General features: G+C 38.8%; 1 pseudogene across 1 annotated transcript; it reads left to right on the top strand.

Annotated features, from left to right (window-relative positions):
- The first annotated feature begins 399 nt into the window (after positions 1-399).
- Positions 400-23,273, top strand: LOC149555587 (disease resistance protein L6-like; annotated as a pseudogene). The gene is made up of 2 exons (XR_016364520.1): positions 400-1,142; positions 20,391-23,273. The product of XR_016364520.1 is annotated as a disease resistance protein L6-like (transcript).
- The last annotated feature ends 1,266 nt before the right edge of the window (positions 23,274-24,539 follow it).

Below are 24,539 nucleotides of genomic sequence, written 5' to 3'. Positions count from 1 at the left end.
AACTCGGCTGCTTGAATAGGTAAACATGAATAAGAGAGTGGGCATACTTGAAAGAGCCTCTACCGAAAACTCAACTACCACTCTTACTTGTTTAAAATAAAATTATTTACAACCATCTTAATACTCTAAATAAAGTTAGATTTGGGGCCAAGATTACAGATTACTACGCTGTCAAGAAAGTCTGACAGTACTTGATATCAAAATGAAGGACTTGCATCCGGACGTTGCAAATAAGTTGCAACGTAGCCGGTGCCTAACTGCTCCACCGTGTGAAAATGACATTGAAGTTCAACACAAGGGCTGTCATCCACTCCATTTACGCGTCCAGTCACATCGTCTTTGTCCGTATCTCTCTGCTCGAGGCCTATAATATACATTGCACTTTACCTTCCCCGTCTCAACAGAAAGGGTTTTTGCATTACTAGTTTATTGCTCTCCCTTTGTCATCGAGAAACCCTCTTCCATTGCTCTCATCTTGTGTCAATTCTGTGTTCAGTTTGATCCATTCCCATGGCATCCACATCTACAACTATCACACACTCATCTGCATCTACTTCTGGAGAATCCTTTCTCAGATACGAACCCCACTCTACTAAACTTGCCTTCCAAAGTGACAAGAGGTACCATGTGTTTCTGAGTTTCAGGGGACAAGATGTGAGGAAGACTCTTGTTGACCATCTATTCGAAGCCCTCTCCGTTGCAGGGCTGAACGTCTATAAAGACGATGAAAATTTGGAAAAGGGAGAAGAGATTTGGCCGAGCTTGAAAGAAGCAATAAATGGCAGTGCCATATTTATTCCCATATTTTCCAAAGGGTATGCAGAATCAACTTGGTGTCTGAGGGAAGCTGCTGAAATGGTGAGGGCCAATGGCCTCATCATTCCTCTGTTTTATTACGTGGATCCAACTCAAGTTAGATATCCAGAAAAGGAGAATAGTCCGTATTGCCAATCATTCCAAAAGCATCGCAGACAGTCAGGAGAAGAGATTGAGTGGTGGAAGCATGCCCTTGGTAAGATCTACCCATGCCTACAATTGTATGGCCATTCAGTCGGCCACAGGAGCAAAGACATTGACCAATGGATTGCTGCTCTTTTCAAGATCTGTGACCGCTCAGGTTGGTCCATGGACATAGCAGACGGGTATGTACTGAACCTCCTTACTTTTTGCTTCCGTTTCTATTTTATTTTGCGGCTGCTGCTGGATGTATATTTTAAGAGCAAGGATATTAGGGAAGGGTCTCGGACCGTAGTTAATGAAAATAATGACTCAATGTTGAATAATTTCTACCAGGACTTAGGTGGGGCCGAGGGGTAGTTTTTTTTCACTTTTGTTTTTTGTTCCAAGGTTGTGTCTTTTTAATTCTATTGTTAGTGTACTAACATTTCATTTATAAAAGGAATAGCGGGATATATATATTTTAAAATGTATTAGGAGGTTTAAGGGAGAGGAAAGAGTGTTTTCTCTTTTTAATTCTACTTTTATTTGTTCTTAGGCAGGAGTTCTATGGGAGGGGCTTGAGCTCTATTTTTGTGGAGCGGGTGACCCCATGATAACATTTTAAGGAGGGCAAAAAGTTTATTTAATATTTTCTTATAAAATAGGAGCCCCAAGTTTTTAGCCTTCTTAGTTTAAGGGGGTGAAAATGGGGTGGGGATGGAATTTAAAGAGGTTTTATCGAGTTGTGATATTGCTATCAGAATTTAACTGTGTGATTTTGAGTCAAACTCATTGACCCATGTTTCATGACTAGTGATTCCACATGAATCCATCTCTTATGAGAATAAATGGAACACTAAGCACTCATTGGATTTACGTGATGCTCACAGAAGCACCGGGAGGGAGGTCACCCATCCCCAACACTACTCTGTTGGTAAATAGACTGTTCTTCTTATGTTTCTACTTTTAATTTGCCCAATTTGTAATGAAGAACAACTTTACACAACAGTTGGGAAACTGTTTCTGAGAATAACTAGTTTCCCTCTGAATTAAGGTACAACTCCCTATGTAAATGATATTCAAAGAATTATGTTTTGATCCTAAACCTAATGCGGGGTATGCTCTTAACTCGAGAGCAAAAGAGGCAAACCAAATCAAGCCTAACTAGAACTTAATTAAGGCATGGAAGACTTCTTGATATTAAATAGATTCGTGTACCCACACATCTTATGAATTCATAAATCCATTCACGGAAATTACTGATGCTAAACTAAATCAAACTTAAATCTGAATTATAACTAACGAATCAAGAAAAACTAATAGAATCCTTTCGTTGAATGAATTATAACAGTGCTTATTACATTCATTCATATTCTGGAAAACAGGGGAAGTGAAACTCTGTTCTTCCTTAGTTCTTTGTCATACAGAAAGGAAATACTAACTAATCACAATACTAATTGGAACGGAAAATGATTGAAACAAAATACCATTCGATTGTCTCTGCAACAAATAGTACTTCACACCAAAATTTGCCGACCTTTGATTAACCATTAAATTTCATACATATAGGATTTGAGAGATGACCGTTACAATAGGAATATCAATCGGTGCATCTTCTCTATATGACAAATGGCAAGATGCCAATTTATCATTATCAAACTATTAACAAAGATTTCAAAATTTACAATAGAAAAGAAAAAGGGGGTAATTTGAATCACTTGGACTTCTTCCCCTTTTTAGTTTTCGTCCTATATGTTTTGGCAGCCACTATAATTGGGATCATCTCCTCGTGACTAGGCACATGTATATTGGTGAATCTTAAGAGCCACTTTGAATGCTCCCGAGCCAGTTCCTTTACTGCACCCAGCTGACTTGTCAACTCTCTAGCTGCCACATGTACGCATCCACCCAGTGTCTGCAACTCTACCACTCTGTTTTGACTGCTTGAAGTCATCCCAGATAGAGAATTCAAGAATGTGGAGAAGTTATTCTTCATTACTTCTATCCCAATGAGAGTCTTTCCTTGCCCACTGCTTTGTGGATCTGTGTGTAACCCTTGCATGACCTCAAATGCTCTGTCTTGGATCTTTTTCACCTTTTCCTTTGTTTCTTTGAGTCTTTCCTTTGCCTCTTGAATCATCTCCTGCTTGAATTGCATGTTCTAAAGCCATTTGAACAGAGGCTCAGTCCCCTTCTTCAAAATATTCGCTTCGATTGCCTATTTTGCCTTCATTTGGATGACCATATTTAGGAGAGAAACACATTCATGACACCTTGCCTTTTCTGCGGCCAAAGTGTTGTGATTAGAAGTGATATTATCCTTCTCAATTTCTAACCGAAGGATAATATTTCCAATTTGATCAATCATAACAGCTCTATCTGTACTGAGCTTCTCAATACATTCTTTTCCGATCTGGCCAAAATGTCTATCCTTTTGGAGCTGTGAGATGAAGGCTTGCACTTCTTCTATAGTAGGGTTCTCAGTAGCAGGCACACCAGTAATGGTTGCCAATGGAACAACTAGTTGCCTGATGAATCTTTTCAATTCTTCAATCTTTGCGTTCATTCTGATTTTTGACAGTTTGAGGTCCTCCAATTGTTCTTCTATCACCTCGTTACTTGATCTCCATAGGCCCACTTTTGTATCATGCCTAGCTTCCCCGAGATCAATTGAATGTAGAGTGAAGTCCTCTGGCGTCCTCTGGCGTCATATCTTCAATTCTCCCTGCCTTGTTTGGTTTCGCTACCTCCAGAGTTAAGTGCCCTGTTTCTGGATCTTGTCCCAGAATTGACAAGGTCTTCTGCTTTTTAGCTTTCACTATGGCAGATCCTAAGCGAACCGCTTGAGATACAACATCTTTTGAAGGAACACTTTCATCTTTCCTTTTCCTCTTCTTTTCCAAAGTATCCTCGAGCCAAGATTTTGTACTAATCACTTTGGAGGCTGTTCCAAGTGATTCAATGCTGAACATTTTCTTCTTTGCTGGAGTTGTTGCCATTGTAGTTGCGGAAAAGAGGTTCTTCGGATCTCGAGAGAGAAGTCGGATCTTTTTGTTCTTCCGTTTCTTTTTCAGCCTCAGCTTGAGCTCCAATGACTGGTAGTGATCCACCTTGACAAGTTGGGGCTATTGGAACATTCTTCTCCGGGGGTTGATCACCTCTGCCTGCAGATTGAGCTGGGCCTTGAGCAAGTGCAGTAGTACAACTGGGTGTGGCACTTTGAGATGAAGCAGGAGTATCTGTAGCTGGAGAAGCTTGAGTAGTTTTTCTCTTGCTCCGGCCTCTCTTAGCTGTCCACTCAACCCACTTCCTAGTCCTTTTGATAATTTTTGCCATCATGACATCGAAGTCTTCGTCTATGTCAACATATGGTTCAGAACTAATGGGTGTATTCCTCAACTTAGTCAAATATGTATTATTGTACATATTTTGACCATCATCTTCCAATCCCTCCACATCTAAATTTATACCATATGTCTTTACCTGATCAATTGTAAATCTGGCAAAGGCATGATCTTGACTCTCCAGTTCATTCTTACAATTTGCCCAATAATCCTCCATGGTTGTCTCATGTTTGATTACGCTTCCAATTTGTAGCACATCTCTGGCATATCCATTAGGATCAAACAGGGGCCTTCTTGCTTCATACTCTTCTAATTTGTATTTACTCTTAAATGCTTTGAGTATATTCTTTGCATCTGATCTGGTTTTGCAACTGTATGCCCCAACTTTTATTGGGAATTCATACCCTTTCTTCCTCAAGCTGGCGCTCAACATGTTCACTTGGATTGCTTGCCTTACTATCTCTACGAGCACACTCATATCATCTGGATACTTGGGCAGCTTCAGTGGAAATCCATCAAACGCTGCAAGATGCAAATAAGAAAATGATGAGAACTGAATGAAATAATTGCCAAATTGACCGATGGTCGCCATCGCTTCCGGACTGAATCTCCGCTCCGAACACCCTTGGAGCTCCCTGCAAATGCTCATGGTGAATGCATCATTTACCCGGATGTATTCTGCATAACTATTCTATAATTGCAAGCATGGATAAAACTCATAACTTTTTATATTGTCAGGAAAATTCTCAATTCTAGGGAGTCCCGGCCACAATTGAAGAGAAGCCAACATGTATATCAAGAAAGAGGACATATAAAATGAATTATAAAACTTGGCTGCATTGAGAGCCCTAGAAAGATGCTCACTGACCTCATACGCCCAGTCAATATACTGTGTGTCTGAGCAAATAACTTGCACCAAAAAGAAGTACTACTCTACAAAATTAAAAGCTTCTACCTCACCTTTGAGTCGATGCAACAGAACCAAAATGTCAACAATTTCTGGTTTGAGGTCTGTGCCGAAAAGAGTTTGAGACTTTACTCTTAGCTCCCCTTGGCTTTTGAAACCAAGGCTGCATGATCTCCCTCCTCCAAACCATCTTCTTCAAAGAGAACTCAGACATGGCTCCACTCATCGTTAAATCAGAGAACTCCTCTCGTTTTGGAATCCGCAAGCAATTCACTACTGGTTGACGATCAATTGAAATCAACACCGTTTGATCAGGCAATAGAATTTTCTTTGTATCTGGGTTGTAATGATTGATGCATTCCAAAATCAACTTCGGGGCTTGTACTACTATAGGGAACCCAGCTGCTTCCACTAATCCGCTTCCCCAAAGTTTTTCCGTTATGGGATGAATTGGCTCTGCTTTTAATTTCCTTTGAAAATCTTGCATATCATAGAAACAGAGTGAAGTATCTGTGAAAGTCGACCACTGACTTAATTCCACCCAATCCATCAAAACTTGCGAATCTTGTTGCCATTTTATTTGATGTATGATAGTAAAAACTCAAATAGTCGCAACTGACACAAGAAGCAACCTCTATAACTTTGAAAATTACTTAAAAGCACTATTTGATACAACAGTATAACAGTAAACGGTAGTTTGAAAATCTGTCACTTCCCTCTTTATAGAATGACCTTAGATTTGCCTGTTGAATTTCATAAATCACGCCACACGAGCGGAATTAAAGGTTAATCCATTGGATTGGTGGGTGCAAAGGTTATAGCGGATTTATCTTTGTCTTTTCACTGTTCCCGTTGGCTTCAACGGTAACTTTCATTAATTACTGGTTTACTTTCCGTTTCAGCCATCTTTCGAAAAAACAAGAACGAAGTACTTCCTAGGGCAAAATCCACTTACCTCAATTCTGCTTGCAAACACCCCATCAATTCACTGATCTGCTTCTATTTCTTTGCCCAAAACAATCTGCAATCAATTCACGTACTTACCATGCTCGCAGGAATGATTTTTCCTCAAATGCGGAAAACAACCTTCGAGGGTAGAAAACCTGCAGTGGAGAAGTCAGTTTCCAATGTCTTTCTTTTATTTTCTCTCCTTTAACCCTTTTTATATAAAGCCTTCGGAAAACATAAAAGTAGCTTCGCCGATGAAGAGTGGGACCCACTACGTCACTTTACCCTTTTATAAATCCTTTGTGGAAAACTGACTTCTAACTTCGGAATCTGCCACGGAGAAGCTCTTTTCGGATTTTTTGCTGATCACTATTCCGGTCAGCTTAATGAGTTCTGAGTAATTTTTACTATGAAAACATCATGCTATTTGAATGATTTAACCATAATGCGGCTTACCTATCCTTGTTTCAGCCTAAAGAATGCATCTATGGATTCTGCGGAGTTTCACCTTCCGAGTGCGAAAACTCGCTATGGAGAAGAAGAAACTTGATTTTCTGCAAATGGCCATTGTTTTACATCTTCTACCCTATTCACTTTATTTTGAGCTCCCGAAAAACACAAAACCGACTTTGCAAGTGAGAGGTGGGGCCCATTGGTGTTCTCAATTCCTTTAAATACACCTCTTCGAAAAACTGATTTTTGACTTTGAAATCCGCCACGGAGAAGCTCTTTTCTGGTTTTCCGCCGATCACTATTCTGATCATTTGCCAAACTTTAAAATGATTGTCGCTGTGAGATCATGACATCACTTGAACAATCTTTTCATAACATGATTCACTTTACTTGAATGAAGCTTACAAATAACATTTGCCAGTCTTTGCGGAAATTCGCCTTCGGGGTGCAAAAACTCGCCGAGGAGAAGCCGAAACTTGATTTTCTGCCAATTCAATTTTCTCTAACTCCAGATTAAATGAGTTGCAAGAAAATTAATTGATGTAGCACAATTCGAGAATCTCCATCGAGTATGGTTCTAAACTACCCTTTAAGGATCATGACAATCAAGAAAAACCCACTTGGGCTATATGTGACACGGGAGAAGGGAAAAGATGAAAACCTGATGGAGAAACTCAACACCTAAAGAAGAAAGACCTATTGACCAGACTCTGACAAAACATGACATTAGTTCAGTCTCCACTTTGCAAAATTTGTATATGGTGAAAAGTGGGGCAACACTTGGCTCTGACTGGGGATTGGGTAGAGTATGCCCAAACAAAGGGACTTAGAATCTCTGGTTTCACAGAAGAAAATAAAAGGTGGCAACACAACAAAAACAAAACAAAACAAGAAAGAAAGGAAAAGACACTGGAAAGGGAAAGCTAACTAAGACACACACAACACTAAGTCTAACTATGGTACATTACAGGGGTTACCTGTTTTCAATTTGTAACTTGGTAGAGCTTGAGATCCTGACCATTATAAGTCAGTGGTAGTACTTCACCATTTTCATACGCCAATTTGAAAGAATTATTTTCAAATGCCTGTTGAATTCTGAAAGGTCCTTTCCACAGAGTATCAAACTTCTTATGCATTCCTTTTGGAGCCTTTCTTTTGTCCCAGAGTAGCACCATATCTCCCACCATAAATTTTCGAGGTCTTGTTTTCTTGTCAAAAAGTTCTTTTACTCGCATTTGGTGCTATGTGATATGATCAACAATTTCCATCCTTTCTTCTTCTAGTTTACTCAGATACATGATTCTTTTTTCTAGACCATCCCTATAGACATCATCTTCAATTACTGTTTTGAGTTTGCTTGTGGCCAATTCCAATGGTAAAGGTAGATTAGCTTCAGTTCCATAAACCAGCTCAAAAGGAGATATTCCGATTGCCCTCTTGGGTGTCACTCTGTCTGCCCAGAGTGCCTCATGAATCTTTTTGTGCCAATTTTTCTGATTATCTGAGACCAGCTTCTTAACAATATTAATCAAGTTTTTGTTGCTAGACTCCACTTGACCATTCTCTTTAGGGAAATAATAAGATGAATGACTAACAATAATCCCATACTCAAAACAAAAATTAGTGATTTCAATTGATGAAAAATAAGATGCATTATCCATCACTAATTTGATAGGAACACCAAACCTAACCAGAATGTTTTCCTTTATAAATTCACACACTACTTCTGTAGTAGTCTTCTTCGTGGCTTTAGCTTCTACCCACTTGGTGAAGTAGTTAGTTGCAGTTATGATGTATTGATGTCCGGCAGTGGACGTAGGTGTAATCAGCCCAATGAAATCAAGGCCCCATTGTTGAAAAGGTCCTTCAATGATAACAGGTCTTAGTGGCAGTGCAGCTAATTGAGGGCGTCCAGAGAACATTTTACACTTTTCACATTTTGCTACCCATGCATATGCATCTTTGAACATCCCAGGCCAATAATAGCATTGCCTTAGTATTTTAAAAGCTGTAACTGAAGAAGAAAAGTGTCCTCCACAGGCCTCATCATGAAATGCTTTCAACAACTTTTCCTGCTGTGGTTTATCTACGCACCTTAGGAATGTACCATCAATAGCCTTTTTGAAAAGCTTGCCATCCCAAATCACATACTTGGCCGCTTTCAATTTAAGGTCTCTTCTTTGTTTTGTATTCAAACCTTCTGGACATTCACCATATGTTAAAAGGTAAGAAATGTTTTCGAACCATGAATCATAGAGACCTACTGCTAGCACCAGTTGCTTCTCATCCGATTCTTCTAATTCTCCAGTGGTTTTGTTTTCTGCAATTGCTCTGCATAGAGCATTTCCTCTTATCAACTTGGTAGGTTTAATCTCAATATCATATTCCTGTATCTTTGCCACCCACGCTCCTCTGACATAGCAACCTGCTTCTTGTTGCATTAGTACACTTTTTACTGTTGTGTCTGGGACAAAGCTGACAATAGAGTGTGAATGTAAGATATAGAAACAGAAATTCTTAAGTGCTCTGACTATTGCATAAGCATGCTTTTCGGTTCGTGAATATTTCAGTTCGTGATTTTTCAAAGGTATGCTCATAAAAGCAATGGGAGCTTGTATTCCTTCATCATTCTCCTGCACAAGAATAGCTGATAATGTATGTTCTGAAGCATAATAATAAATAATAAAGTCTTGCTTGTAATTTGGATGGCATAGCACATGGGCATTAGCAACAACAGTTTTTATATCTTGAAAAGCTCGCTTTCCTTCCTCACTCCATTTGAAACTTGAATTTCCCTTCATCATATCTACTATATGCTTAGTAGTTTTTGCAAAATCGGGAACAAACTTTCTAAGGAAATTCACCTGGCCAAAGAAAGATTTAACTCTTGTTTTGTTTATAGGCAGGCTTAGTCTCTGGATGGCCTCTACTCTATCAGGATCAATTTTGATGCCTTCTTGAGACACTATATGTCCAAGTAGTTTTCCTTCAGTTACACAAAAAACTGACTTTTTCAGGTTGAGAGAAATCCCATGCTCTCTGCATCTTTGTAACACTCTTCTCAGATCCTCCATATGGTCTTTCCTTTTTTCTGAGAACACAGTGAGATCATCCAAGTATATGACTATTATTCGATCTTTCATATCAACAAAGGTCTCACTCATACATCTTTGGAACGTAGCCCCAGCGTTGATCAGTCCGAAAAGCATCCTATGATATGCAAATGTACCCCAAGGAGTTGTGAACGCTGTTTTATGTTGATCTTTCTTTTCTACTTCGACCTGGTTATAACTTGAAAAGCCATCGAGCATAGACATCATCTCAGATCCAGCAACTGTTTGTAACAAATGGTCCATGTTCGGGAGAGAAAAATTGTCTTTGAGAGATGCCTGATTCAAATTACGGAAATCTACACAAATCCTTATTTCTCCACTCTTCTTCCTGACAGGTACTATGTTGGCTATCCAGGTAGAGTGATGGATAGGATAAATGATCCTGGCTTTTAACATTTTATCAACTTCTTGGAAAATGGCATCTGCGACTTTTGGATTATAGTTTCTTTTCTTTTGCCGGAAAGGCACTGCATCTGGTTTGAGAGGAATCTGATGTTTCACCTCTCCTCCTTTTTAGCTCTTCAGGTCTTCATAGCTCCAAGCAAAGACATCTCTATATTCTTCAAATAATTTCTTTGCAGTTTTCCTCTCTTCGCGAGTATAACATTTTCCAACATTAATCATTTTGGGACCATGGACATCTCCAATGTTTACTCCTTCATATTCACCTGTGGTAGGTCCTTTTTCTGTTCTTTTCTGCTTAACATAAGCATCATGTCTGTTAAATAACTTTTCCAGAGCTACAAAATAAGGGGGAATAATATTGCTTTTCAGTTGAACCTCACCACTTTTGTTATGTTCATCGTCCTTGCGAGACTTAGATTCAAAAATGGCTCTGTCATTTTCAAGAAACAGGTGCAAACTCTTATCATTATTAAAGACTTGCCAGGATTCTATATTAGCTCGGACAGCAGATCGATATATAATTTCAATTTGATATTTTTTATCCTTAAAATTTGGATGTGGGAGTAACAAGGAAGTAGAGACTGCAAGTGAGTCAGCCTTTGTATTCATTTCTCTTGGCATAGCTCTAATGGAGAAGGCATCTAAACCTTCTATCTCATTCCACACCCTGTTCTTGTAATTCTTCAGTTTATGATTCTTTACTGAGTACTGTCCTTTGACTTGTCTCACAATAAGCTCTGCATCACCTTGTGCCTTTAAGACTTTTATCCCTCTTTCCTTTGCTGACATTATTCCCAGTAATAAGGCCTCATATTCTGCAGTATTATTAGTATTCCGAAATTCCAATTTGAAAGCCAGAGGTTCAGGTTCTCCTTCTGGGGATATCAATACTACAACTGCTCCAAATCCTGAAGAGGCACAACTTCTGTCAAATTCAAGTGTCCATATGCCTGGTGCATCTTTGTTTTCATTGGGAGTTTTATCACCTTGGTTTTCATCTATTTGTTCATTCATATCTTCCTCAGTAAACAACATATAGTTGCTGAATTCTAGTTCTTGGTATAGAATTTGAGCTTTAGGATCATCTGACTTTAAAACTGTGAACTTTGCTTTTTCCTCAGGTTCTAATTTGACCTTCTTATTCCCAATAGGTATCATTGCTTGAGACCAATCTAGTTTTATTTCACCTCCCAAGTCTCAACAGAAACTTCTACTTAATAGAAGTCCATAACTTGTTGGAATATCAGCTACCAGGATAGTCAATAGGAGTTTCTTTTCCGGATGTGAAACTAAGGCCACTTGAGCATCTTTGATCTGTCCAAGTAAAGGGACTTGTTTGGCATCTATAGAATAACATCTCCCATGCACCTTAGTAAGGTTTAGTCCCAAGGCTTTGGCTACAGAATGTGGCATAACATTATCTGATGCACCTAAATCTATTATGCAATTACTAAGTTTACATCCATTGATGTACAATGAAATATAAAAAGGTTCAGGCTTTTGTCTAGGGAAAGTTGCTAGAACAGTAGAATCTTCTTGATTAAACAAACTAGATGTCAAGGTTTCATCTTCTTTTTCAACCATCATGTTACAATCAGCATCCAATGGGCTTCCTTTACATCGGTCTACCAATCTTTTTAACTCGGAAGGGTGTGATTTTAAATAATCAATAGTGGAAATTTGAATTTTCGACTCCTCACAAAACTGAATGAAATCAAAGGATGTCTTGCCCCTACCTGTTTCTGAAGTAGATGCTTCTTGGTTAGTATGCACCTTACTCGTAGAAGGACTGGAGTCGTCTCTGTGAGTATGACTAGAGGCTTGATTCTTTAACCTTTGTCCGCGGGTAAGCACTGTGTATGAAGTTCCATCAATAGTTGCATAACACTCACCTTTTGATTCAGAATCCGATTCGTATTCTAAAAATAAATTTCCAGAGTCACCATTTAAACAAGAATCAGGTTCTAAACATGGAGCTGCAATATTTAATTCATTAGTAGATAACAACTGCATCATACGAACAGTCTTCGGACAATTCTCACTGTCATGATCTGTGGTCAAATGAAAGATGCACATGTTTCATTTTTTCGGTGCTGCTTCGATTTGCAACCTAGGTTGTGAACCTGTAAGTTGCGGGAATCTACTTTCATTGCTTCTTCCTGGTGAGTTTTGGTAATTTCGTTGATAAGAGATATTGAATCCGGGTAATTGCTTTTTCATCGCTACTAGCTCATTAGACAACTTCTGAATCATCTCTTCTGATGATGTGGTATTACTAGAACTCCCTTTAGTTTGAAGTTCTCTTTTCCATTTTCCCGCGGAAATTAAGTCATCTTCACATTCAATAGCTTTCTTCTACGCGTCAGCTAGATCAATAGGGTGTGCTCTTCTCAGATCATAATTAATATCTGGAGGCATAGCACTAATAAAGAATGTTTTTAGATTGCCAGGTGTGGGTCTATCAGCAGTAGGAATTCTACTATTAATCTTATTGAAATTGGCAACGAAATCTCTCATGCTCATAGTTGGTTGCTTCTTAACTGAAGTCAACTGTGTTAGCAAGGCATGTTCATCTTCTGCCGTTTTGAATCTGGCCTCGAATTCAGTTCTCATTGTGTCCCAATCAGTTATTGAGCTGCCAGGTAGATGATAAAACCAATTTGCTGCACTATCAGTAAGAGTATCTAAGAACAATCTTACAACGATATCTTCATGTCCCACTCCTAATATATGGGTAGCCACAAAGAAGGCTTTAATGTGTTCATCTGTAGTAACCTTCCCATCCCCTGAGAATTTAGGGAAATTCTTCCTTGAACCAGCTGGGAGTGGATGATAGGCATTTAATGCTAATGGCCCTGTTGTTGTAGCCCATGGAGCAGCCATGATTGTTCTAGCAGTATATGGTGGAAAGTTAACAACTGGAGGTGTAGTAACTCCGTGAAGCGCTTCCACCTGACAAGTGGAACGCAAAGTGCTGGCGTTTTGATCTCTAATAGGGGAAGGTGGTCTACTCCGACTTTTACCTTCACTTTTTCGCTTTGGAACTTCTAGAATAGGAAAATCGAGCTCTGTTAGTTTATCAAAAGTGGAATCTTGCCCACCCTGTTCCTTGGTACTTCTGAGGAATCTAAATTGTTTTAGGATGCTAGGTGCAGTTTAACTCTAAGCTTACTGTCTTAATTGTCTTTCTGCTCTTCGGATGTCTCTCCTTTGAATAGCTCTTTCAAAAGCTTTAGCTCTTCTTTATTCTTCCTCTAATATTTGACTAGCATTTCGATAATGTTCAGTGTTCGTTCTGTGCCTCCAAACAAATGTGTTAAGAGATGAAATTATGTCCTCTTGGTCGTCTTGAAAACCAAGGTTAGGTTGGATCATTGGGATTATGTTTTCATGAGGTAGTACCATTTTCCCTCATGACATAGGCTTTTTGATCAAGCGATGGTTCGTCTCCCCAGCAGAGTCGCCAAACATCTGTTGGTAAACAGATTGTTCTTCTTATGTTTCTCCTTTTAATTTGCCCAATTTGTAATAAAGAACAACTTTACACAACAGTTGGGAAACTGTTTATGAGAATAACTAGTTTCCCTCTGAATTAAGGTACAACTCCCTATGTAAATGATATTCAAAGAATTATGTTTTGAGCCTAAACCTATTGCGGGGTATGCTCTTAACCCGAGAGTAGAAGAGGCAAACCAAATCAAGCCTAACTAGAACTTAATTCAGGCATGGAAAACTTCTTGATATGAAACAGATTCATGTACCCACACATCTTATGAATTCATAAATCCATTCACGGAAATTACTGATGCTAAACTAAATCAAACTTAAATCTGAATTATAACTAACGAATCAAGAAAAACTAACAGAATCCTTTCGTTGAATGAATTATAATAGTGCTTATTACATTCATTCATATTCTGGAAAACAGGGTAAATGAAACTCTGTTCTTCCTTAGTTCTTTGTCATACAGAAAGGAAATACTAACTAATCACAATACTAACTGGAACGAAAAATGATTGAAACAAAATACCATTTGATTGTCTCTGCAACAAATAGTACTTCACACCAAAATTTGCCGACCTTTGATTAACCATTAAATTTCATACATATAGGATTTGAGAGATGACCGTTACAATAGGAATCTTCTCTAGATGACAAATGGCAAGATGCCAATTTATCATTATCAAACTATTAACAAAGATTTCAAAATTTACAACAAAAAAGGAAAAGGGGGTAATCTGAATCACTTGGACTTCTTCCCCTTTTCAGTTTTCGTCCTATATGTTCTGGCAGCCACTATAATTGGGATCATCTCCTCATGACTAGGCACATGTACATTGGTGAATCTTAAGAGCCACTTTGAATGCTCCCGAGCCAATTCCTTTACTGAACCCAGCTGACTTGTCAACTCTCCAGTTGCCACATGTACGCATCCACCCAGTGTCTGCAACTCTACCACTCTGTTTTGATTGCTTGAAGTCATCCCAGATAGATTATTCAAGTTTTTGGAGAAGTTATTCTTCATTACTTCTATCCCAATGAGAGTCTTTCCTTGCCCATTGCTTTGTGGATCTGTGTGTAACCCTTGAATGAGCTCAAATGCTCTGCCTTGGATCTTCTTCACCTTTTCCTTTGTTTCTTTGAGTCCTTCCTCTGCCTCTTGAATCATTTCTTGCTTGAATTGCATGTTCTGAAGCCATTCGAATAGAGGCTCAGTCCCCTTCTTCAAAATATTCGCTTCGATTGCCTCTTTTGCCTTCATTTGGATGACCATATGACCATATTTAGGAGAGAAACACATTCATGACACCTTGCCTTTTCTGCGGCCAAAGTGTTGTGATTAGAAGTGATATTATCCTTCTCAATTTCTAACCGAAGGATAATATTTCCAATTTGATCAATCATAACAACTCCATCTGTACTGAGCTTCTCAATACATTCTTTTCCGATCTGGCCAAAATGTCTATCCTTTTGGAGCTGTGAGATGAAGGCTTGCACTTCTTCTACAGTAGGGTTCTCAGTAGCAGGCACACCAGTAATAGTTGCCAATGGAACAACTAGTTGCCTGATGAATCTTTTCAATTCTTCAATCTTTGCTTTCATTCTGATTTTTGACAGTTTGAGGTTCTCCAATTGTTCTTCTATCACCTTGTTACTTGATCTCCATAGGCCCACTTTTGTATCATGCCTAGCTTCCTCGAGATCAATTGAATGTAGAGTGAAGTCCTCTGGCGTCCTTTGGCGTCATATCTTCAATTCTCCCTGCCTTGTTTGGTTTCGCTACCTCCAGAGTTAAGTGCCCTGTTTTTGGATCTTGTCCTAGAATTGACAAGGTCTTCTGCTTTTTAGCTTTCACTATGGCAGATCCTAAGCGAACCGCTTGAGATACAACATCTTTTGAAGGAACACTTTCATCTTTCCTTTTCCTCTTCTTTTCCAAAGTATCCTCGAGCCAAGATTTTGTACTAATCACTTTGGAGGCTGTTCCAAGTGATTCAATGCTGAACATTTTCTTCTTTGCTGGAGCCGTTGCCATTGTAGTTGCGGAAAAGAGGTTCTTCGGATCTCGAGAGAGAAGTCGAGATGAACTTGGAGCTTTCTCTTCTACTTTAGTTTTCTTTGCAACTTCATCAGACTCAGTGGATTCGCTACTACTACTTTTATCATCTCCAATCTCTACTATTTGAATAGGAGAACCAGTGGGCTTTAGAAAAGGAGCACTTATAGATGGTGTAGGGCTATGATGAGGGGATAAGATAGGGGCGACATGAGGAGATGGAGTTGGAGAAGCTTGAGGAGATGAGGGTAGAGTGGCATGTGGAGGTGAGACTGGACCAGGAGATCCATCTTTCTGTTCTTCCGTTTCTTTTTCAGCCTCAGCTTGAGCTCCAATGACTGGTAGTGATCCAACTTGACAGGTTGGGTCTATTGGAACATTCTTCTTCGGGGGTTGATCACCTTCGCCTGCAGATTGAGCTAGGCCTTGAGGAGGTGCAGTAGTAGCACTGGGTGTGGCACTTTGAGATGAAGCAGGACTATCTGTAGCTGGAGAAGCTTGAGTAGTTTTGCTCTTGCTCCGGCCTCTCTTAGTTGTCCACTCAACCCACTTCCCAGTCCTTTTGATAATTTTTTCCATCATGACATCGAAGTCTTCTTCTATGTCAACATATGGTTCGGAACTAATGGGTGTATTCCTCAACTTAGTCAAATATGTATTATTGTACATATTTTGACCATCATCTTCCAATCCCTCCACATCTAAATTTATACCATATGTCTTTACTTGATCAATTGTAAATCTGGCAAAGGCACGATCTCGACTCTCCAGTTCATTCTTACAATCTGCCCAATAATCCTCCATGGTTGTCTCATGTTTGATTACGCTTCCAATTTGGAGCACATCACTGGCATATCCATTAGGATCAAACAGGGGCTTACTGCTTCATACTCTTCTAATTTGTATTTACTCTCAAATGCTTTGAGTATATTCTTTGCATTTGATCTGGTTTCGCAACTGTATGCCCCAACTTTTATAGGGAATTCATACCCTTTCTTCCTCAGGCTGGTGCTCAACACGTTCACTTGGATTGCTTGCCTTACTATCTCTATGAGCACGATCATATCATCTGGATACGTGGGCAGCTTCAGTGGAAATCCATCAAACGATGCAAGACGCAAATAAGAAAATGATGAGAACTGAATGAAATAATTGCCAAATTGACTGATGGTCGCCATCGCTTTTGGACTGAATCTCTGCTCCGGACACCCTTGGAGCTCCTTGCAAATCCTCATGGTGAATGCATCATTTACCCGGATGTATTCTGCATAACTATTTTGTAATTGTAAGCATGGATAAAACTCATAACTTTTTACATTGTCAGGAAAATTCTCAATTCTAGGGAGTCCCGGCCACAATTGAAGAGAAGCCAACATGTATATCAAGAAATAGGACATATAAAATGAATTATAAAACTTGGCTGCACTAAGAGCCCTAGAAAGATGCTCACTGACCTCATATGCCCAGTCAATATACTGTGTGTCTGAGCAAATAACTTGCACCAAAAAGAAGTACTACTCTACAAAATTAAAAGCTTCTACCTCGCCTTTGAGTCGATGCAACAGAACCAAAATTTCAACAATTTTTGGTTTGAGGTCTGTGCCAAAAAGAGTTCTAGGGACTTTACTCTTAGCTCCGCTTGGCTTTTGAAACCAAGACTGCATGATCTCCCTCCTCCAAACCATCTTCTTCAAAGAGCACTCAGACATGGCTCCGCTCATGGTTAAATTAGAGAACTCCTCTCGTTTTGGAATCTGCAAGCAATTCACTACTGCTTGACAATCAATTGAAATCAACACTGTTTGATCAGGCAATAGAATTTGCTTTGTATCCGGGTTGTAATGATTGATGCATTCCAAAATCAACTCCGGGGCTTGTACTGCTACAGGGAACCCAACTGCTTCCACTAATCCGCTTCCCCGAAGTTTTTCTGTTATGGGATGAATTGGCTCTGCTCTTAATCTCCTTTGAAAATCTTGCATATCATAGAAACGGAGTGAAGTATCTGTGAAAGTCGACCACTCCGACTTAATTCCACCCAATCCATCGAAACCCGCAAATCTTGTTGCCATTTTATTTGATGTATGATAGTAAAAACTCTAACAGTTGCAACTGACACAAGAAGCAACCTCTTTAACTTTGAAAATTACTTAAAAGCACTATCCGATACAACAGTATAACAGTAAACGGTAGTTTGAAAATCTGTCACTTCCCTCTTTATAGAATAACCTTAGTTTTGCCTGTTAAATTTCATAAATCGTGCCACACGAGCGGAATTAAGGGTTAATCCATTGGATTGGTGGGTGCAAAAGTTATAACAGATTTATCTTTGTCTTTTCACTGTTCCCGTTGGCTTCAACGGTAACTTTCATTAATTACTGGTTTACTTTCTGTTTCATCCATCTTTCGGAAAAACAAGAACAGAGTACTTCCTAGGGCAAAATCCACTTACCTCAATTTTGCTTGCAAACACCCCATCAATTCACTGATTTGCTTCTATTTCTTTGCCCAAAACAATTTGCAATCAATTCATGTACTTACCATGCTCGCAGAATGATTTTTCCTCAAATACGAAAAACGACCTTCGAGGGTAGAAGACCTGCAGTGGAGAAGTCAGTTTCCGATTTTCCGCTTCTGTCGTTCTTTTATTTTCTCTCCCTTAACCATTTTTATATAAAGCCTTCGGAAAACATAAAAGTAGCTTCACCGATGAAGAGTGGGACCCACTACGTCACTTTACCCTTTTATAAATCCTTTGCGGAAAACTGACTTCTGACTTCGGAATCCGCCACGGAGAAGCTCTTTTCGGATTTTTCGCTGATCACTATTCCGGTCAGCTTAATGAGTTTTGAGTAATTTCTACTATGAAAACATGATGCTATTTGAATGATTTAACCATAATGCGGCTTACCTATCCTTGTTTCAACCTACAGAATGCATCTATGGATTCCTGCGGAGTTTCACCTTCCGGGTGCGAAAACCCGCTATGGAGAAGAAGAAACTTGATTTTCTGCAGATGCCCATTGTTTTACTTCTTTTGCCCTATTCACTTTATTTTGAGCTCTCGAAAAACACAAAACCGACTTCGCAAGTGAGAGGTGGGGCCCATTGGCGTTCTCAATTCCTTTAAATACACCTCCTCGGAAAACTGATTTCTGACTTTGAAATTCGCTACGGAGAAGCTCTTTTCTGGTTTTACGCCGATCACTATTTTGATCATTCCCCAGACTTTAAAATGATTCTCGTTGTGAGATCATGACATCACTTGAACGATCTTTTCATAACATGATTCACTTTACTTAATGAAGCTTAGAAATAACATTTGCCAGTCTTTGTGGAAATTCACCTTTGGGGTGCGGAAACCCGTTGAGGAGAAGCCGGAACTTGATTTTCTGCCAATTCAATTTTCTCTAACTCTAGATTAAATGAACTGCAAGAAAATCAATTGATGTAGCACAATTCGAGAATTTCCATCGAGTATGGTTCTAAACTACCCTTTAAGGATCATGACAATCAAGAAAAACCCACTAGGGCTATATGTGACACGGGAGAAGGGAAAAGATGAAAACCCGATGGAGAAACTCAGCACCTAAAGAAGAAAGACCTATTGACCAGACTTTGACAAAACATGACATTAGTTCACTCTCCACTTTGCAAAATTTGTATACGGTGAAAAGTGGGGCAACAACTAGTTTTGACTGGGGACTTGGGTAGAGTATGCCCAAGCAAAGGGACTCCTATGAATTTCAAAGTTTTCGTCATACAAACACTCAAAATAATCTGTAGACCATTACCCATTTATGAAAATCTATACACTATTCATGTAGAGTAGAATGGGCAAATGTAGTGAACCATATCTAACATTCACACATCTGCAACGAAGCCATGCTTTTGGGTCACATTGCCCGCCTAACTCCTCAAAATCTTGCGTGAGATCTTTGATTATGGTCCACACTTAGAAATCTTCATATATTTTCTCTAGTGTTGGGCATGCTGAGTACCAACTAGAACCGCCTTCCATGTCTATCAAGTACTGTAAATTTATTGATGCCAAAAAAGAATATAAGCATTCACTGAACTTGAGTTCCGAGTATGATAAATCTAGAAGGCGCCTCATCCTACCAAAACAACTTCACTTTCTGTGTGAAGAAAAGAAAATTGAGATAACATTGCTAGAAGTTTTTGACTCCATACAATTCTCTCGCAATAAACTGTCTATTCCTCACCCAATTTTGTTGTTCATTTGTCTTTCAATTCAATGCATTTGTAACTGACTGACTTTTTATTAAACAGATTTCTTCAACTAATTAAAAGAACTCGTTGCACTACTTTTTCCAAAAAAGTTTTAAGTTGATGTCATTGTAAAAATAAAAAGCCTCTCAGTTTACTTAGTAAATTTATATATTTAATCAACTCTTTCTTATCAATTTATATCATCAAATCCAAAGAAATATGAAATAAATTTTACTTCTGTAGTTTATTTTTATTTGTCTAAGCATCATATAATTTTAAAATCTTAAACTTTTTTGGTTTTGCATTATCATGTTATTAAATTTTTTCATTTGATTCTCTCACAAAATTTTGAATGTATATTTTACTCAAATAATTTTTAGATGAAATAATTTGAAAGAATAGGGACTTTATTTTGGGCCGCCTACAAAGCAGTATAATTATAGGTAATTAAGACATTTGCAATCTGCACTGACCTATTATGACCATTGCAGCTTCGAAGCTCTGATAATAAAGAGGGTGGTGAATGACCTCATTAAGACTTTAGACAGAGTGCCATTACAAGTCGCCAAGCATCCAGTTGGATTGGAGAACGTTAAGAATGTTCTCATTCATAAATTAAATCTCAATTCAGTGGATGATGTAACTAAAATAGGAATATGGGGTATTGGGGGTATTGGTAAGACCACAGTTGCCAAGGCCGTGTACAATCAACTCTATGCAGATTTTGAAGCCGCTTCCTTTGTTTCTAATGTCCGCACCACTGCTGCAGAGGCCTCAGGCCTTACCAAATTGCAGAAAAAGATTCTCAGAGATTTAGTGAACTATAATGCAGAAGTGGACAGTGTTGACGAGGGCATTGCTTTGCTCAGAGACCGTTTGGGAGAAAGACGTGTGCTGCTTGTTCTAGATGATGTTGATGCTGTTAAACAATTGGATGTTCTGGTTGGGGATTGGTTGGCCCGTGCTAGCAGAGTTTTAATAACTTCTAGAGACAAACATATCTTCAATGTTGGTGGGATTCCAGCCCAATGCATCCACGAGATGAGTGGATTGGAGATGGAAGAAAATCTCCAGTTATTTAGTTGGCATGCATTTCTCAGAGCATCTCCAAGTCTCGGCCACGAAGATCTGTCAAGAAGAATAGTGGAAGCTTGTAAGGGGCATCCTCTCTCATTGGAAGTGATTGGATCCTTATTGTACGACAAGAAGGATAACAAAGATTGCTGGAAGGAAGCTCTTCACGACATAACTCACAATTCTGAAATTTATGATATACTTTATATCAGCTACGGTGCCCTCAGTGATGAAGAAAAGGAGATATTTGTAGACATTGCTTGCTTCTTTATTGAAGAAGACAAAACACTACCCATTGTTTTTTGGGAATCCTTGTTCAAGAAGGCACCACACTGCTGTGTCTAATCTGTCCATGAAACTATTGATAAAGATTGATGATGATGGATTCTTCCAGATGCATGACCATTTGCGAGATATGGGGCAAACTATCGCTCAGAAAGAGAAACAGGGAACCCCAAAGTGGAAGCCTACCCATTTGAGCACCGTGTCCAACAATTTATCCCGACTTCAGATCATCGAAGGGAATCCACAAAATCTTGAAATGGTTTATACAGACGGGCTTCACTATCTCCATTTGGAAAATCTGACCATTGAATGCATGTCAACGGACGCGCTATTTATGCTGCTTCCCCTAAGTTTGAAATGGTTAAGGTTGGAAAATTGCAAGTTTGAAGTTGTGAAGAATTTAACAGTCAGGAAACCACGTCACTCTAGAATTGTGGATAACATTTGGCAATGTAAGATTCTTCAACTAAATGGTTGCTTTAAGTTTGATAGCTCTTGTGTCTCTCCCCCGATTTCACTTAGCCTTTCTCTATCTCCACCCATTTCGATTCCACTTCCTATGCTCCTCCTTGATAGCATTGGCAACCTGTCACAGCTGCAAAGCTTAGACTTGGGATGGTGTGGGAGCTTAAGCAACCTCCCTAACAGCATTGGCAACCTGTCACAGCTGCAAAGATTAGACTTGGGAGGGTGTGGGAGCTTAAGCAACCTCCCTAACAGCATTGGCAACCTGTCACAGTTGCATAGCTTAGACTTGAGAGGGTGTGGAAGCTTAAGCAACCTCCCTAACAGCATTGGCAACCTGTCACAGCTGCAAAGCTTAGACTTGGGATGGTGTGGGAGCTTAAGCAACCTCCCTAACAGCATTGGCAACCTGTCACAGTTGCAAAGCTTAGACTTGGGAGGGTGCGGGAGCTTAAGCACAGCATTGGCAACTTGTCACAGCTGCAAAGATTATACTTGGGAGGGTGTGAGAGCTTAAGCAACCTCCCTGACAACATTGGCAACCTGTCACAGCTGCAAAGATTAGACTTGGGATGGTGTGGGAGCTTAAGCAACCTCCCTGACAGCATCGGCAACCTGTCACAGCTGCAAAGGTTAGACTTGGGAGGGTGTGGGAGCTTAAGGAACCTCCCTAACAGCATTGGCAACCTGTCACAGCTGCCAAGCTTAGACTTGGGAGGGTGTGGGAGTTTAAGCAACCTCCCTAACAGCATCGGCAACCTGTCACAGCTGCAAAGGTTAGACTTGGGAGGGTGTGGGAGCTTAAGCAACCTCCCTAACAGCATTGGCAACCTGTCACAGCTGCAAAGCTTAGACTTGAGAGGGTGTGGGAGCTTAAGCAACCTCCCTAACAACATTGGCAACCTGTCACAGCTGCAAAGCTTACACTTGAGAGGGTGTGGGAGCTTAAGCAACCTCCCTAATAGCATTGGCACCCTGTCTCAGCTACAAGTTTTGGACTACTCTTAAGCAACCTCTCTCGTAACATTGGCAACTTACACCAACTGCATAATTTAGAGTTATTTAGCTGATACAGCTTAAACAGCCTCAATGATAAATTGGAAAGTTGCCGAATTTGGAGTTGGGAGAGGTTAAGGCCAGCACAACGCAACTTTTGGATAGCAGATAGCGTGAAAGCATAAGCATCCTCCTGAAACGGTTGTCAAACTGTCATGACTCTTAGCACTTGAACAGCAGTAGCATAGAAACTTAGAATTGATGTATTGGCTGATATAAATGGCATCACTGTTAACTTGTCACATCTCTAGTGCTTTGTCTTTCAGAGACTTCCTAGATCCTCACCCATTAAGCGATTCTTATCGGAACACTTTTAGTCCTTCTGCGTTCCTTTTACACGTAGGAACTAAATATTATTTAAGTATTCTTAACAACCGTAATTGAGATATGAGAGGCATTAAATAGAATAATTTACTTAGACAGATGAGCTCGGAGAGCAAGCATTAATTAAATAGAATTGCTAGAATAGCTTGAAGATGCTTAAATTACTTGCACATCCGATTCTTATTGATCAATCTACACCTTAACGCCATATTAATAAATTTGCTTCATAAGATGCTTATTTATTGATCTAATGGCATGTGGATTCTATCTTTACATGAAATTGCAAAACAATTTGTTCTATACCAAAAAACTGATCTCTTTGTCTTGCACTTCACAGAATAATGAGGATGATGGATTTCTGGGATTTTTGAAAAAGTTTTAAGATATGGAAAGGGCGATCAAGTCTCGTCATACTCTAATTGTCACAAGCTCTGTTTTTTATGTACTAGTAAAAATAATAAATTAAATTTTTTAAAAGAGTTTGTGTTTTAATTTGTGTTATTTGATGGAAGATTTTTTAAATTTTTATACTTTAAGAGATTTGGAAGTTATATTTTTTTTTAATGATGTTAATATTAATGTATTCTATTATCAACACTCAAATCATAATAGTCAAAGACTATTATAATAGCTAGAATGCTTCATATTTATTTATTATTTTTTATCATATTTAAATATCGATATGATTTTGTAAGAATAATCAAATGAAGACACATTCTCAATTATTAACAAACTTCCAACTACACAATGTTGACTTAAATTCAAAAAATATACAACACTAAGAAAACCATAGATCTTTTTGGAGGTAAAATCCTAGAAGTTAGATTCTACTAAATTTAAATGAAGGTATATTCCCCTTATTGACAAACTTCCAACCACACTATCTAATTTAGATTCAAAACATATGTTAGGATAACCATTAAATTTTTTATTAAGTCAAAATCTTAAAAACTAGAATGGATCCACAATCACATAAGATAAATATGTAAGTGATCTATAGATATATTCAAACAACAAACTAGATTCAAAACATATGTCAGGATTACTATTAAATTTTTTATAAAGTCAAAATCTTAAATACTAGAATGGATCCACAATCACATAAGATAAATATGTAAGTGATCTAAAGATATATTTAAACAACAAATTTTCATATTTGACAATAGTCATCCAAATAGATCACTAATTTTTCTACATGTCAAATAAAGAACAAGTCAATTTTAGCCAAAAATATTTTCTTTCATTTCTTTGTAGCCTTATGAGCATTTCTTCCACCTCTTAAATCTTCTAATTATATATTTCTCTCCACATTGAAGCTTTAACCTTTCATAGATGTTACATGTAATTCTTTCCATACCCTTAGCAATTGGACAACTCCTCTGATCATTATTTAAAACTATAAAAGTGTTGGCTTCAAATTTGGGCCTATTCCAAAT

This window comes from Cupressus sempervirens, chromosome 5, assembly GCF_028749045.1.
Source record: "Cupressus sempervirens isolate cs-2001-9-10 chromosome 5, ASM2874904v1, whole genome shotgun sequence".
Lineage (NCBI taxonomy): Eukaryota > Viridiplantae > Streptophyta > Pinopsida > Cupressales > Cupressaceae > Cupressus > Cupressus sempervirens.
This window is presented reverse-complemented; position numbering and strand designations above follow the sequence as displayed.